This window comes from Phycodurus eques, chromosome 3 (genome assembly GCF_024500275.1).
Source record: "Phycodurus eques isolate BA_2022a chromosome 3, UOR_Pequ_1.1, whole genome shotgun sequence".
In the NCBI taxonomy this organism is placed as follows: Eukaryota; Metazoa; Chordata; class Actinopteri; order Syngnathiformes; family Syngnathidae; genus Phycodurus; species Phycodurus eques.
The window spans coordinates 2369802-2386855 of record NC_084527.1 but is presented as its reverse complement, the minus strand read 5'-3'; positions in this window follow the sequence as shown (position 1 = coordinate 2386855).

The window sequence follows — 17054 nt, the reverse complement described above, 5'->3', positions numbered from 1 at the left end:
CAGGGCCCTGGGACAGTTGTTCTCTTTTTCCACCTTGTTCCTGTTGTGGTGTACCAGATTATTTGGGCTGTTTGGTCCTTTTATGACCAGTGTCAAAGTTTGTTCTGCATTGCTGGCAGTAAGTTGGATTCGTTTCCAGTGAAAGTTGCACTTGGCTGCCCTTTGCCTCTGATGCATTGAAGGGGTTACGTGTGGTGGCATCAGTATTATGTCTCTGCTTCTTGCAAATTACATGCTTCTGTTGGCTTCATCAAGCCAAGACCTTCAACTCTTGCTAAAGTAGTGAAGTGGCTGGGATGAGAATCATCACCTCCAATTCTGAGGTTGCGATCCTCAGTCGGCAAAAGGTGTAACTCCCCTCTGAGCTAGCGATGAGATCCACCTTCAAATCCAAGTAATTTGGGTCCTTGTTCACGGGTGAGGGATGACTGGAACAGGAGATCGGCCGGCGGGTATCAGCGTCTGCATTGATGCAGACTCCGGAAGGGGCTCAGAGTAGAACCACTGCTCCTCCGCATTGAGAAAGGCTAGATGAGCTGACTCGGGCATGTGGTTTAGGATGCCTCTTGGGTGTTTCCCTGGTGAGATGTTCCGGGCATGTCACACTGGTAGGAGGCCCCGGAGAAAACCCAGGACACGCAGGAGAGACTGTCTCTCAGATGGCCGAGGAACGCCTCGGGTTCCCCCTGAAAGAGCTGGATGAAGTGGCTGGGCCTCCCCGCTTAGGCTTTTGCCCCTGTGACCTGACATCGGATAAGTGGAAGAAAATGGATGGGTGGAAATCGAAGTTGATTCTTAGACCTATTACAATCAAAGTGGTATACAAGCCAAAATAGCCTGTAATCCCTCTCATTTGATATCACCTTCATTCAAACCTCTTTACTTACCAGTACAATTAGGCATCAACTTCTTCAGGGCATGGTGTGTGACCTTTTAAGTCAGTGCCATTTGGAACAGAGTTCAGCTGCTTGGAAACTGTCAAAACAGTGTTTGAGATGTACAAACATTTTTCACTTCTGAAAAATCTTTTAAAGTGACAGCAATTCTTTTTTTGTCTTCCTTAAAAGCCTCATTATCCATGTGAGTAAATGAGAAGCAAGTAGCTCAGTTACAAACTCCAAAGGGCCATTCCGGCAATAAACTGGAATGATTGTACAGGTGGCAAAGATCCTCTCGTCTTCAAAGAGGCACCTTTGCTAAAGTTGGTGGTGTTGGTGTCGAGATTACATCCGGAGCTGGTGGACACATTTTATTTCTGTTTTTTGGACTTTCTTGGAGGTGATGAATTGCAACGGGTCGAGTGCCAGGAGCAATGTCTCCAGAAGTAGCTTATTCTGTGCTGCCAAGCATGATTTATGACGAGAAATGGGGGGTGGGTTGAGGGGGAGATCTCTGACACCATTTGCCCTCTTGCACTTTTCCATATAATCTAAGAGGAATTTCAGGCTGTCGGACGGACACTGCACACATCTGGTTTGGAGACAGCCAAGGAAGGTTTCCTTGCCAAGCAAACCATTTGACAGAAATGGGAAAATGGAATAGGGAAAAGTTAAATGGAATAGTCAAGGAATGACAGAGGCGATATTTTAAACTTCTGGCTCATTGTTGACTTTTAGGACAATATTGGCAAGTCTTCCATAACTTAGGAAAAGAAAACAATGATTTACTGTGCACGGTTAAATCGTGTTAAAGTACAGCATGTATGTTGGGTGTCTCTTTATGGGTCTGGATGTAGAGTGACATAAACAAATATTGCCGATCTGGCATATAGGAAGCATCACGACCACAATACAGAAAGTCTGGTGTGTCAGAATGTTTCTTCGTTTTTTTCACAGAGTGTGACATGTCCTACGTGGTTCAATGTTTTATTCCTAGACACTGACCAATAGGAAGACAGAGTAACAAAAATAAATGGATGCGTGGGAAACACTCAATACAAATCCTGACAATTTCCCCCTCCTGTCTATAGCAAAGCTGGTAGCAAACGGTAGTTAGAATCTATTACCAAACATTAAGTTAACAAATTTGTTACATCAAGTTCTGTTTGGAGGATAGACAGCCCATACTGCCCTCTGCCCACCATCTCCTTCCCCCCCCCCCCTTTCTGAGCAGAGGGCAGCCACCATGATACAAAATGCCTGGATTGCCATGACTTTGACCCCTCGGGCAGGAGGCTACAGGGCATTCGATGCAGGACCACCAGGGTTTAGAACAGTTTATGTCTTGAAGCTGTTAGACTGTTAAACTCGAACAGCGCTCTGTAGCCCCGACATCACCCCCACGTTCCCTGCCCACCCTCAATGCCTATTCATCCCTGAACGATGAACAATTCTACTCTTCAAGTACAAAGGACCATGGAAATCATGTATTAAGTATGTGCAATTCAAGCATCTAGCATTTGAAATTTTCCTGCATCAAAATCTTTGCTCCATGTCAACATCATATAAGTATATATTTTTTATTATTATTTTTTTAATCTCATCTCATTTTATTTTATTTTCTTAGTCTTGAGATTTATTGGGCTAATCTGGGACTTTGGGTATCAAATTTTGTGCCGTATCATATGTAAATGTGTATCGCTATAACGAGTCGAACAAAGTCCTCGAATCCTCGAATCTTTGAACTACGCTGCAACACACTAAAAGACAATTCCATTGTATTGTGCACTGCATAATTCATCCCATTTGATGACATCTCACCAAAAATTCAATCCCACCTAATATTCACCATACATTGTATTGTTCTGACATTCTGTTAAGACTTGAAGACTTCCCAAATACTACTCCATGCATCCATTAATTCATCTATTCATTTTCTGAACCGCTTATCCTCACTAGGGTCACGGGTGCGCTGGCGCCTATCTCACTTGACTTCGGGCGAGTACCGGGGTACACCCTGAACTGCTTGCCAGCCAATCGCACTACTACTCATATAATGTAAAATCAATATAGGATAAATTCATCAGAAAGTACATTAGCTTGAACAGAATGTGGCATAAAATTGGGACGTCAGAGAAAAATTGGAATGATTACACTTAAAATACGGCCCAGCGCCTCCATTACCGGTTAATGGATCATGTAGAAAGGTTACCAGTTGCTCATTGACCATCAGTCAAAAGAACAAAGTACTTGTGGCTTTATCCTCTTATGCTTTTAATTCAAAGGGATATAATGATAGTGAGACAATCAGAGCAAAGTGCAAACATAACAGAATGAACTCATGGGGAGAAATTCTCCTGGAGGAATTTGAAAATATTTTTATTGACAACATTTTTTGCTTTATTAAGACACAATTGAATCCATACTCTGAATCTTAAATCTTCATTTCCCGGAGATATTTTGGACAGTTCTCATTTCCAACTTTGTGGGAACAATTTGGGAAAGGTCCATTTATCTTCCAGCATGACTTTTCCCAAGTGCAGTTAGCAATCTTGGATGGGTTTGCTGTGGAGGACCTTGAGAGTCCGTAACCTCAACCCCATCAAACATTCAGAGATCTTTGGGATGATCGAAGAGTGATTGTGAGTCAGGCGCTTTCATCCGGCATGAGCGACCTCTGACCACACAAATGTTCTTCTGGGTGAATAGAGAGAAAAAAAAATCACATGAACAAATCTTTTTCCCAGAAGAGTGGAAGCCGCTGTAGCTGCAAATAGATATCTCGTTTACTTTGTCTATATATTGAATGTGTCAATCCATAATGTGTGAAGATTAATATTAATCAAAAGCATTATTGTTGGATAATTTAACATGCATGTACTGTGAGAACATCCATTTTTGTTTTCTCTCTATTTTCTTTTTCTCTATTCAGTAAAAAAAAGTTTTAATGCTCCATGGATTCAGTGACTTAGGCTGAATATGTACCTGTCAAATGGATTCCCCTGCTAGGTTAAGAACTACATTTGAAAGAGAAGTAGCAGAGCATCTGAGAAAAATTGAGGTCATAAGGTATTCTTCATTTTGCTGAGTGCCACAGAAGCGAAGCCGCTTGGGATGTCGCGGTTCGCAATAGAGGACATCCGCTGCTAAAACACCAGAATGCGGCAGCGTAATTATGACTTGATCCTTCCTGCACTGAAAGCTCCTGCTGGCGGAAACCAAGTACCCCGAGGCTTACAGCATGCGGCTCGAGGCCTAAGAGGTAATGGCATGAAATATAGATACAGAGGTGACAGATGTTTACATGCCTTGCGAGATGGCATTGAGACACTACATAGTGGCTCCCTCCAATGGAGAGGAACCTGACGAGGAGTCGAGGAAGACGATGGAGTGATAAAGGAGGTGCTTTGCCAGTGTTTGCTGGCAGATCATTAGGGCTCCTCTTTAACTCAACCCCCAGTGACAATCTATTGCTCTCCTCCCCTGTCAGCGAGTCATTATGGTCTGATCATTAGTGACATCGCCACATGCCCATCACTCAGGTCGCCGCCGTATTGGCAGATGAACGGCCTCTGCCCCAGACCCACTCATCTCCGCTCCTCAGACAGGGCGGATGAAGGAATGTTCTCCGAGCATCAAAAACCCTCACTCGCGACAGTCAAGATCTCCATTCATTAAGATAGCGCTATTGCTTCTTTGATCTATTGACGAGTATGCGGCTTTCAGACGTAATCGCGTTCGCAACAAACAAATCAATCAAACTGATGTCAAAACTTCTATTGTTTGCAAAGATTCAATACTACGTTGTACATGCTGGCCACATACGTAGGATGGAATGAAATCTATTCCAAGAACTGCATTTTCTGATAGTGTCAACCAAAACCGGGAAATGTAAGGACATGGTTTTGGATTTATACGTAATCCTAATGTTGCGGCCGGTGATTCTCCCTCGCTCTTTCTTAAAGGTCAGAGGACAACGATTTAAAATTTGTTCTTGATAACTCTTGAAACCCTTTTCAAACCACATCTGCCATTTCGAAGTGATTATACAGCAGTTAAATACAGCAGAAGCAGATATACAGCAGTTAAATCGATAAATATGATGCAGAATGCGCCTTCTGCTTTTTTGCATCCCGCGCCTTCCGGTCTTCGTTTCTCTCTGGCGCTGTGACATCACATGAACCAAACATCCTGTTCATTCGGCGTTGTGTGCTATTGTTCCATGCTGTTGTTCCCGTCCTTGTATATTTGTCGTATGATTTAACGATGTCACGATGGTTTATTCTGTGGCATTTGGTTGTACAAATGGTTCAGGCAGCGGCAAGAGTTTTTTTTTGGGGGGCTTTCCAAGTGAAGAAGGAATATGTGACCAGTGGATAGGGAAAGTCAATCGACAGGGGAAGAAACGTGCTCAGCTATGCGTGCCTAGCAAGCATTCCAAACTCCGTACTTCGAACCGGCGTGTTTTGAGAAAGCATTGGATACACAGGTGTAGTTAGGCACAGGCCGCAACCAGCTGCGGTGCCGACTATTTTTGCCACGGCCATCGGGACCTCCACCGCCAGCAAGCTACGCGCTGGGGGGTAGGAAAAAAAAAGACCCACACAGTACTTTTCAGTACTGTCGTCTGTACTTTTGCCAATATGACAAGCCAGCAGACACGCGGCAAAGACTTCGTGTGCGACGTGTTATAACGCTACTCGAGCGAGGGGCACACAATATTTAGGAATACCGCATCCTATGTAAAAGCTTGTGCCGTGTCACTGAAACATATATGAATATATTATAACTTCCCAAGGATGATAAACACAAGGCACAAACTCACATCTTGTTAGGAAGGCATAAGAAAGAAACAATAAAAATCATTTGGATCTATTACAAACAACTCCAAATATGTTTCAGTGCAGTTATACATCTGCAAATGACAAATGTACATCATAAACACAGTGACTAGTGAATTCATATTCATAATTTTTGCTTGTTTGTTTTTTGCATAATGTATGTGATACACAGACATGAAATGGGCATATTTTCAACTGTTGTGAGTGCAAACATAAAACCCAAAGCTCAACTTTAGTAAATGTAAACTTTCAGTGACACGTTAATAGGACTCAATGAGCCTATTTGTAGTAAAATAAAGGTTCAATAAATAAAAAACAAAATCATATGAACTATATGTGTTAATGTAAGATGATCTAGATATAACTAACAGGCATAGATCAGTTTATGAATTTTAGTTTATCAATTTCGGTCACTCCTTAGCTCATTGTCCACGCCCCCCCCCCCCCCCCCCCAAAAAAAAAAGATGACTGCTGTGACTTCACATGGTCAATATTATTAGTGCTAACTTAGCATATAATATTAATGTTCTAATACTACATTGGGTAGTAATGACTCGAGACTCTGTGCTGTCCACAGTCACAAGAGTTAAACACTGAGCTGAGTGAATTTTCATTTAATTCAGAATTTCACATTTAACATTGATTATAATTAAATGGTACATGAGTAAGGAACCAATAACCCATGCATACTTGGGTAGCCTGCCATACCACAAGCAGCATAAGAAGTAATTAGTTTGAACATAATATTCGTGTTATGATTGATTTCATGCGAGGGAAGGTGGCAGAGACGCCGCGCTCTGAGCTGCTTCGAGACGACGTCACAATGAGAACAGCAATGCTTGGCCTCTGCTCCGTGACCTGTAAATAATGGATCAATCCATTTTCTTGACTAGAAGACCAAATAATGAAGCAATGCGATTTCTAACAATTGCGTTGCTTTGTCTTAATTGTTGACTTCACTTAGTACAAATCAGCATGGTGGAACACCGGGCCATTTTTCAATTAAAAGGTCCAGATGTTTTTGGAGGCTCCAGTACACACAGGCAGTTGTGAGGAATGCTTTATCTGCATTGTAATCATCAGTAGAACATCAGCTCCAGGCTGCATTTGTATACTCATGTTTTATTCCAGGCCTCTCTCTAATGCACGGCTTAATTATAGCGAGCGCAGACAATGCCAGACCCCCGTAGCTCTGAATGGATTAGTGCACTGTGTGAAGCTGCAACCATCAAACTCTGCTTCCCCCACCGCCACATCACACGCTCGTTCCTCTTCCAGCACAATACAATCATAATGCATAATAATAGCACAGATATATGTTATAGGCGTTAGAATCCACTGCATATTATTGGAAGACATTGAAAGTCCAGTTATAAGACTAACAGTCCAATGTTCTATCTTACAATACGGAATATTTTACAAAGGAATATATGAATATTTAATGAAAAGTTATTGGCTATACACCTCATTGAATTTGGCATACTGGTGATCAGTGTGATGTTGATTTTTTTATTTTTTTTAATTATTGTTTTATGTCCTGACTTTAGAACTTGAAAACAAACTAAATAAAGAAATACTGTGCATCTATTACCATTTGCTATGCAAACTATAACTAAGTCACAAATGATTAATCATTGTGTTAGCTGCATTCATTACATTTATTATGAGCAAAAATACAACCAAAAACAATGAGTTCTCATGACTTTTAATCCATCAAATATCCAAAATGTCTTTCATAAGAAAATGTCTGGTGTCGTTTTTATTCTGTTCTCAACTTTGATGGAAGCATCGCTGTCATTTATAGAGTGGTCGTTGTTGAATTGGTAGTGTTGATCACTTTAATGTGTTCTACTACACATTTATATAGACAGACAAAAATATGATGAAACAGAAAAAAAATTACGCTATTGCTTTCGATAAAATAGACATCCCAAGTGCACACGACATTTAATGCTAATTTAGTCTGACATCTCCCACTTGGTGAGGTCACCAGCGCCGTTCTCAAAACAACAAAGCTCCATTCACCCCACTTACATCCCACGCCTCAGGTCGGCTACACAACAACAATTGTGAAAACTGCCTCGCCTGGAAGAAATATTTTTATTCAGATGATGGCTGCAGAAGTAGAAAAATACATGCGTCGAGAAGGACTCCGATACTGGCCGCTTTGCAGAAAGGCAATCAGATCTGGCAGTCGTGTGGAAAGATACTTATCTGCCTGGAGAGGATTTCAACACCATATTTCTGGGAGAAATGGAAATCAGTGCTGACAGCAGCGTGTCAGTGTGTTGTATGTTCACAACATCCGATCTCAATAGAGAGAGTTCCTTTCAAAACAGTGGAAAAATGAAGAGATATTCCAAAGCAAAAGGTCATTCTGTGTTGTTTGAATAAACTTGAAACCCAGAGCAGTGCACTACGAGCTGATGCACATCACAGATCTCCTGGCTCTGGTTTTGTTTGCAATTTGGTGGATAATGTTGTTTCACAAATGCTCAGCCATATTTCTAAATCCCCAAATAAATACGCCTTGCGTTTGCTTCCCTTGACATCTATAAATCCAGCGTCAAAACTAACTACCACGTCACCTCCTGGGGATTCATGAAATATGACAATACTCCGCTAAAGAGATATTTTGGCAGCGGCAAAAACACTCGAGGAGCCGCTATTCCGACAAATGTAGAATCGTTGGCCAAGCAGTGAAATGACTTCAGAATTTCAGCGTGCCGTGTTAATCAGATTTTCCCACCGGAGCTGTAGTTCATTGTCATTGCTAATGGAGCTTCCTCCGCAGGTTGTTGCTCTTCACTAAATTAGTGTGAAGTCTTATCCCCAAAACATTGACTAACACTGCACTTAATCTTCGAAAACTCTCAACTCCCATGAAAAATCTCATACGGAATGACACTGATGCATCGGAGCTTCCCCCAGGATCGTATTCATCACGTGGCTGACAAAATGAATCTTGACAGACACGAACCAAATTACACCTGAGTTCACACCCACCGCTAACCACAACACCTGAATAATATATAGTATTTATTAATGATATGGACACATTTTAACGTGGGATTTCATCACTTCAGCGTGGAAGAGAAAATATTTGAGAAGAAATAAATGTTATTTAATGTTCCCTGTTCGAAGTCACATTTGGAAGAGGCAAAGTGTAGAAAATTGCCAAATTGACAAAACTGTTTCACCAGCACAGCATGAAACTTTGAGTCTCTAAAAATATGGCCCTTCCCGTGACAAAATCACATTCGTTGAAATGTTTACACTTCATCAGAACAGCAAAAGTGTATAAACTGTAGCAGTATAAAATATTGTGGAAATATTCTGCCACATCCCACAACAATTGTCATTTCATGTGCGCTTATTCAGGATTTGGAAGCTTGCTGCAATGGTGTTTGAGTAGCTGTGTAAGAAACGTAAATGTTGTGTTTTCTTTACATGATAATGCAGTGAAAAATACCCGTCTTTAGTCCTGCCAAGCCACAACAGACACGCACTATTTATCTTCCAAATTAACTCATTTTTCACCAGTAATTAAAAGACGTTGAGATGAGGGAGAACATGGAAGAAGGAGAGCAATTGTTCAGGATGCGCACAGTCGTTCATTTTGTCTTGTCGTGTGTTTGGCTTCTGAAAGCCAAGTGTTGTACGAACACAGCGCAAATGTTGTCACTGGCAGTGAGATGGGATCGGTCGTATTGTTGTGACAGCGCTCACACGCCGTGCAGATTGACAAGTCTTCTCTCAAGTGATTTGTGGATAAGGAAACAGTTTCAGCGATTGTGTGTGGAAAAGGTAAAAGCAGGTCCCATGCTCAATGTGAATTATTTTCGGATGACGGTTTAGAGCGGGTGTGTGGCAAACTAATTAATAAAAGGATAGCATTTCACAAATCATCCCTTTAATTAGTTGGATGGTCGCCGCCTGCAAACAATGAGGCGGGTTGGGGGAGCAAGCCACAGCTCCAGCGGGGGCCCAGGGGCCATCACGGTGTTTGGGAAGGCTGGGGAGGAAGCCGGCGCGAGGGGGCCGAGGCAGTCGGCGGCGGCGCCGCACGCTCAGGTGCTGCTGTCAGCTGGAGTCCTTCTTCAGCTGCTTGCCGCACATTGAATTCATTGAATTCATTCTCTATAGCGTCGATTCCTAATCTGTTATCGATTATTCTGTGATTCCCGCATGATGGCGATTCTACTTTAAGGGCAGTTCCCCACCAAATTCAGCAGATGGTGCTGAATTTACCTGAACCAGTTCATTCAGTGTACTGGTTCAATTGTTTAAATACAAGTGAAATGATAAAAAGAAATAATTGGTTAAGTGCACCGATGTCCAAACAATGGCCCGTGGACCATTGGACCACTTAAGTCAAGTCGGGCGGTGTCGCTGGGTGAGAGAATATTGTTGTTTGCCAGGTATATATGTTTGCACTACAACCCCTACAGTATATAATGGTGTGTTAAATGCACATACTTTATATCATACAGAAGGTCTCAGTGCCCAATTCCCATTTAGTTCCAATAACAGATTTTGTGCACCGTTTATTTACAGGGACTGTATTTTCAAGTGACCCATAGCTTAAATCTTGTTGAATCAGAATCAGAATCAGAATGATCTTTTTATCCAAAGTATGTCCAAAAAAAACATAAGGAATTTGTCTCCGGGAGTCGGAGCCGCTCTAGTACGGCAACAGACAGTCAATTGACAGAGAACACTTTTGAGACATAAAGACATTGAGAAAAACAGTCACTGAGCAATAAAGTTATCTGGTAATGCCGCCACAATATCTTTGTTGACAATCGTGCAAAAAGATGCAGAGTCCTCTAGCACTTAGAGCAGTTGGAATGAGTCATCTCGCAATAGTCCGGTGCAAAGGGCGCTGAGACTTCAAGGAGTGTATGCAGTTTAAAGTGACTAGTAGCGTGATAATCTGGGCCAATGTTGATTGTGAAAATGTTGCAGTGTGCAAGTGGTGCAGATGCTACTCTGGCATGCGTGACCAGTATTGGTCAACAACAGATGTGCAAATAGTGCAGCGTGGCGAGACTACTACAGTGAGTGCACAAGTAGTATATAATTGGCCCGACGGAAATGTGACAACAAACTCAAGACCCAAAAAATGGCAGCATTTTGCAATGGAATTGTAGGTTATCTGTTTAAGAAGTTGATGGCAAGAGGGAAGAAGCTGTTGGAATGCAAACTAGTTCTAGTTTGCATTGATCGGTAGCGCCTACCTGAGGGAAAGAGCTGGTGACCGGGATGCGGAGGGTCCGAGAGGATTTTGCACTCTCTTGTCTTAGTTCTGGCAGCGTGCAAGTCCTCAAGGGAGGGTAGGAGGGGTACCGACAATCCTTTCAGCAGTTTTGATTGTCCGTTGCCAGTCGGAGTTTGTCCTTTTTTGTAGCAGCACCAAACCAGACTGTGATGGAAGAACGCAGGACTGATTCGATGACCGCTGTGAAGAACTGCCTCAGCAGCTCCTGTGGCAGGCCGTGCTTTCTCAGAAGCCGCAGGAAGTACATCCTCTGCTTGGCCTTTTTGAGGACGGAGTTGATGTTGATCGCCCACTTCAGGTCTTGAGAGACTGTAATTTCCAGGAACTTGAAGGTCTCGACGGTTGACACAAGGCAGCTGGACAGCGTGAGGGGCAGCTGTGGCCAAGGATGCCTCCTGAGGTCCACGATCATCTCTACAGTCTTGAGTGTGTTCAGCTCCAGGTTATGTCGCCCGCACCGCAGCTCCGGCCGCTCCACTTCCTGTCTATATGCAGACTCATCACCATCTTTGATGAGGCCGACGACAGTGGTGTCATCTGCAAACTTCAGGAGTTTGGCAGCTGGGTGCGTTGAGGTGCAGTCATTCGTGTAGAGAGAGAAGAGAAACAGGATCGTACTTCGCACAGTTCCAGAGATCTATTGAAGATCTGTGTGAAGACTGGAGCGAGCTGGTCTGCGCAAACTTTGAGGCCGGATCAGGACGCAAGGTCCGGGCCTGCCTCTTTGTTAATCTTTTGTTGTTTGAAGCTGCGTCTCACATCCTGTTTGTGGATGGTCAACGCAGAAGTCAGAGGTGTGATGGTGGTCGGGGGTGCGGCCGGATGGGTGGGTGTGAAAGTGTCCTTTTCAAATTTGCAGTAGAAGGTATTCAAGTCGTCGGCTAGTGTGCTATTGTTCTCAGCTTGGGGAGACCGTCGCTTGTAATTAGTCAGCGATTGGAATGCATGCCAGATTGATTTAGAACCGTTAGCGCTAAACTGTTTTTCCAACTTTGCCGCATAGTTCCTCTTTGCAATGTTAATTTCTTTAGTCAGCTGGTTTCTAGCTCAATTATACAGGGCCCTGTCCCCGCTCTGATATGCCTTAGCTTGCCGAAGTTGCTTACGTTTGACAGTGAACCACGGCTTGTTGTTGTTGAATGTGCGAAATGACTTTGTTGGTACACACACATCTCCACAGAAAGTGATATAGGATGCGACAGTGTCCGTGTATTCATCCACGCTGCCAGCTGAATTTTTAAAGACACTCCAGTCTGTGCAGTCGAAACGGCTTTGAAGTTCCATCTTTGCTTCATTGGTCCACTGTTTCACTGCTTTCACTGTAGACTTTGCGCATTTAAGTTCTTGCCTGGACATTTACATTTACATGTCCTAACACCTGAAACAACCAGGGTGGGCACATGCCGAAAATGCGTGTCAAAATACGGCGCTGCCAATATCAGGTACATGGAATTAAACAATAACAAATAAACGAATAACACAAATTATACGCCGCTAAGTTGGCCTCGACTGAGTGCAGGTCACTTGGCATTACTACACTGGTAACTGCCGTGGCTTTCTTTTTTTCCGCACTGCTACATGGAAATATTTACACCATATTTGAACGATCTTCCATGTGGCTTTGTTTTACACAACACAGATAATTGGCGTTGTTTGTGAAGATATCAGTTTTGTATCCACATTTGAAAGAGGCACAGAATTCACTTTGACTATCCAGTCCCAGTCTAGTACCATAATGCCAGAAATACTATATAATATAATATTAAACATGTAAGAAGACCTTCATAATTCCAAGCAGCGCCATATAAAACCTACATTGAAAAACACTGTATAGTTCTTCCTTTCTAAGTCAAATTTGGACACAATCTTTAATCGACTCCTACTCGTTCCATTTTCAGACATAATAGGACCGATTTATTTTATAATTACAGATGTACTGCATTGTTACAGTTCACATGTGCTAGAGGAGATTCCCGCTCCGCTTTCTGAGTCTGAGGTCGTATGACTCGTGTTATCAATTCTCAATGATTTAAATGGCTAAAGTTCTTTTTCCTCTTATCTGATCTTTTAAAGGGCAATGAAAAGAGCCATCTTTTCATTGAGACCCGTCCTCAATCACTGTTAATGTTAGCTCCATGTACACATAAGAGGGCTGATAAAGAATCATTAGTCTCGTTAATGGAATCACGGCTCGATCCCTCCATCCTTTTCCATTGAAAAGCGCTCTTTATTTCAAAGTTGTTCTGCTTTATTAAAGCTCATTACCATTTCCCTTTCAATAAGCACTCTTTAAAGTCATTACCTGCAGTGGAGTTAAAGGCTCAGCTATTAAAAGGTTACTTTAATGTGAAAAATGGCTTCGCGATATACTCAAGTTAATTACTATTGGATACTGGTTCTGGTTTAATCTAGTGCCCAAACCTTAATGAAAGATATGTTGCTGTACAATGAGAGGCAAAAAATATTTGTACTAAATTTTCCTGATGCACAAGACTTTTTGTGTTATCTCTTGTCATACATCGTAGTCACCAAAGCTCATTCCCAATTCTTTTAATTACAGCCTGCGCCATGTTGTGCAGAATATCAATGGACACGTGGTTAGTATGGTTAATGGCACCTGAACCTCTATTTTTTCATCAATCTTTATTTTATTCCAGTTTTGTTTTTGCAGTCAGTAACCATGCCTTAATGGCATGGTTACTGACTGCGCTATTCTGACTGAGCTATTCATTATATTTCATCTTTTCCCCCCAAAACTAAGAAATTTAATATCGGTTATTCACCAAAGGTGCTTGTTTTAAGCCATTTATTTTGTTCTACTAACCACTCGAAAATACATACAGTACATACTTTGACTCTGTTTTTGTCATGAACCCTCAAAAGAAAAGGAATCGCTAATGTGTCAGATCATGGAGACTATATCCATCCATCCATTTTCTGTACCGCTTATCCTCACTCGGGTCGCGGGCGTGCTGGAGCCTAGCCCAGCTATCTTTCGGGCGAGAGGCGGGGTGCACCCTGAACCGGTCGCCGGCCAATAGCGAGGCACATAGAAACGAACAACCAGTCGCGCTCACATTCCCGCCGACGGGCAATTTAGAGTCGTCAATCAACCTACCTTGCATGTTTTTGGGAATCTGGGAGGAAAGCGGAGTTCCTGGAGAAAACCCACGCAGGCACGGGGAGAACATGCAAACTCCACACAGGCGGGGCCGGGTTTCGAACCCCAGATGTGCTGACCAATTTTCCACCGTGTCACCTGGTGACTATAATATTTACATAACTATGTGTATAACAATGAATCATTAATAACTTTTGTGACTTGTAATATCCTCAAGAAAAAGTGGGATTTTTGTCTGGTTAAATCCAAAGAAATCGAGTAACCATGGCAGCATAAACAGAAAGCATTAAAGTCTGTACTACTCCAGTATTGACAAATAACCAAAATGATTGAGGCCAACCAAGCGATCAATTCCTGCAATGCATTTAAGCTGCACGACCAATGTTGTAAGATTTAAGGGCACGAAAACGAATGTTTTTGAGAGTAAAAAACTTAAGTCTTTGGAGTATAAAGACCAAATTGGAGCAAGTTTGAGTATTCACCATAATCTGCCATAATGAAGCACTTTTGAGGTCTTTTTCCACTTGAGGTCAAGGGTCAGATGATGAAAGCTGACCTTTTTGCTTCCAACAGCTTTAATTCACATGTGGAAAGTGTAATTACTGTGATCTGCACAGTGGGCCAGAGGTAAAGACTCGAGAGGAGCATTAACCTTGAGAGCTTACTTAACTATACATTCTTGAGAAATATGTGCAGTATAAGTCAAAAGGAGGATTGTGATCAAATGTTATTGTTTAAAACAAACAAATCTTCTAACAGAGCAAATCCAAACCCATCTGTTGCCATTACTGTTTTTTCTCCCCTCTTGATGGAATACTGAAACCTGTCAAATCAGCAATATCCACTATTCACTTATCACCCAAAAAAAATGACTATGATATCATCATTTACTCAATGAAATTCACTGCTAATTGCTGAAGAGCAGAATCATGTTACAGACACGGGAAATAACGAATCGTCATAATGCTTCATTAAAATGTTTCCAACGGTGAAATATGTCGCCTGCATCCACAGAACTAATGTGCACCACATTAGCATTTATCAGTGGTACGTTTCCCTATCTCTTAAGGTCATGTGGCTTTAACAGGAGTCTTAAGTAAGACGCATGTGCAAGTAAACGACCCATTTCATAAATTCCACGGCCTCGTCAGGGAGACGGCGGCCACTGAATGTCACAAAACAGCAGGTCGTCTCATCCTTTTGTCTCAGCCAAATGCTCTAAAATGGGAGCCGGGAATATGCGGCTCATTGTACCGAGGGCTCCGCCGTGCGAAAATACTTTGAAGGATATACAAATATATTCCGCGGTGTCAACAAGAAATGACTGAATGGGACTTTAGATGGCACGGACAGATGCAGGAGCATTCGTTGGGCTCCATGCCTGACAGTTTACTTGCAGAACTTCAATGTATCTTTGAAGCCCAGAGGTCGCCCACTGTCAGAGAAAGGATGGACAGGCGACTCCCGGATGAAAAGATACAACAATTGTTTCTTGATCAAGAGCGCGGAGCAACGGCTTTTAAGATCAAATATCTCGGCTGAAAATTGGCTGCAGCGCAGACGTGTGTGGCGGCGCGCTTCATAAATATTGGACTGCATGTTTCATATGAATGGGACATATTCACCTGAATGTGTTTGAAGGAAGCTGACAATTAAGTGTTAGCGTGTGACTTCATTGAAGCTAAAAATAAAGACATTTCTTTTTGCATTTATTAAAATGCCGACATGACTGCATGTACAAGTGTGACTGCTGAGACACACGTGATCCCCGTCTGACTTTCTTTTTGTTTTCAGCCTTCTTTTCTGCCGAGGACCTGAAAAAGACAGCGAGTGGTGAGTGCAGTCACATTCACACCAACACTTGTCACCACAGCAACATGAATGAATTCTCAGTCTTAGATTTAATATCACTGTTCTTTACTTTTTTTGTAATCTGTCACGAGTTCATGCAAAGGGATGGATAAAAAAATTTAAAATAAAAAAAATCAGGGACATGGCTGAAAAAAAAAAAAAAACTAAACTAAACCGCATTGTCTGTTGCTGCACACAGTATTGCTGCTTAATGCATTCAAATAGAAATTGAAGAAAAAATATATATTTTTCAAAATACAACATATATGTACCTTCTCTAAAACAAGACAGGGGTTGCTGGTTAGACTGCACGTTTCAAGTGACACAATTCCGGAATCAGATATCCTCCGATCGGAATCGGGCCTCTTCCAAATGTGGAGTGGATACAAATCTGATACGTTTCGGATACCAGCAACTCCCGGTGCAGCGTTTATTGGATGCATTGCGAGCCCGATTCACCAATTTGTGACGGATGGACAGAGCCATCTGCACAAACAACACAAAAATGAACGCATTCAACTCCAGCGAAAGCACAGAAAAAGAAATCTGGTCAAAATATTGCACATTAGAGCTATCGATCATGTAATACGTAAAATAATTGCGCACGGTGACCAATGGAGTAATGTAGAGTTCCCCTCATTTAAATAAATACTAAATAAAGAGTCAGCCTAGGCCAACTAAAAGCAGAACGTTACGTTTAATATTGATATTATGTATTATCGTTTACTTCTGTTTTGACCCTTGCGGAGTCCCTTACGCACAACTTGTGTTCCGTCAATGTCACACAGCCATGTTATCAATTTACTGCATGTCACTTGTAACGTAAAAGTAAACAGAGAGTCAAACAGATTTGATGTAGGCATACAATTGTCCAATTTTGTTCGTGGGCACTTGGACTTGCCTAAGTTAAAACATGGCCAGTAAAAATCATTTCAGCACATCCATTGATGGACATTTCTACATGTGATAGTTGACTTATTCGCAGCTTTTTGTTTTCCAACGAATCATGTGTTTTCGACACTCACAGATCCTTACAAACTTGCTGTTGGAAGACAAACTGGAATAAAACAGAAACACACCAG